The following is a 1,010-nucleotide window of genomic DNA, read 5'->3' on the forward strand; positions in this document are numbered from 1 at the left end:
CTGTACCAGATCCTACCTCCTCAGACATTGACAGACCCAGATCCTGATACCAGGGCCAGATCCTACATCCTCAGATGCTAACAGACTCACAAGCCTCATACCAGGGCTAAGTCCTACCTTCTCAGACACTGACAGACCCAGATCCTCATACCAGGGTCAGATCCTACCTTCTCAGACATGGAGAGACCCAGATCCTCACACCAGGGTCAGATCCCACCTCCTTAGACACGGAGAGACCCAGATCTGCATACCAGGGCCAGATCCTACCTTCTCAGACACTGACAGACACAGATCCTCACACCTGTAACAGATCCTACCTCCTCGGACATGGAGAGACCCGTATCCTCACACCTGTACCAGATCCTACCTCCTCAGACATGGATAGACTCAGAGCCTGATACTAGGGCCAGATCCTACCTCCTCAGATACTGACAGATCCAGATCCATATACCCATACCCAGATCCTACCTCCTCAGATGCTGACAGACCCAAATTCTCATAAGACTCATACCAGGGCCAGGTCCTACCTTCTCAGACATGGAGACCCAGATCCTCACACTTGTACCAGATCCTACCTCCTCAGACATGGATGGACACAGATCCTCACACCTACACCAGATCCTACCTCCTCAGACAATGACAGACCCAGATTCCCATACCAGGGCCAGATCCTACCTCCTCAGATATGGAGAGACCAAGATCCTCACACCTGTACCAGATCCTATCTCCTCAGACAGGGAGAGCCCAGATCCGCACAAGCCTAATACCAGGGCCAGATCCTACCTTCCCAGACATGGAAAGACCCAGATCCTCACACCTGTACCAGATCCTACCTCCTCAGACATGGAGAGCCCAGATCCTCACAAGCCTCATACCAAGGCCAGATCCTACCTTCCCAGACATGTAGAGACCCAGATCCTCACACCTGTACCAGATCCTGCCTCCTCACACATAGGAGACTCTGATCCTCACACCTGTACCAGATCCTACCTCCTCAGACATTGACAGAC

The 1,010-nt window shown here is 52.4% G+C and overlaps 1 long non-coding RNA gene across 2 annotated transcripts; it reads right to left on the reverse strand.

Moving 5' to 3' along the window:
- Positions 1 to 6: 6 nt before the first annotated feature.
- Positions 7 to 968, reverse strand: LOC116548629. 2 transcript variants are annotated; one of them, XR_004267483.1, is made up of 4 exons: positions 784 to 968; positions 676 to 725; positions 268 to 625; positions 7 to 217 (listed from the first exon to the last, which is right to left on the reverse strand). It is a non-coding gene; the product is annotated as an uncharacterized LOC116548629 (long non-coding RNA). The 2 variants fall into 2 exon arrangements; XR_004267484.1 differs by lacking the exon at positions 676 to 725.
- Positions 969 to 1,010: the final 42 nt, after the last annotated feature.

This window comes from Sapajus apella, unplaced genomic scaffold, assembly GCF_009761245.1.
Source record: "Sapajus apella isolate SASKATOON/1434 unplaced genomic scaffold, GSC_monkey_1.0 scaffold17649, whole genome shotgun sequence".
Taxonomy (NCBI): domain Eukaryota; kingdom Metazoa; phylum Chordata; class Mammalia; order Primates; family Cebidae; genus Sapajus; species Sapajus apella.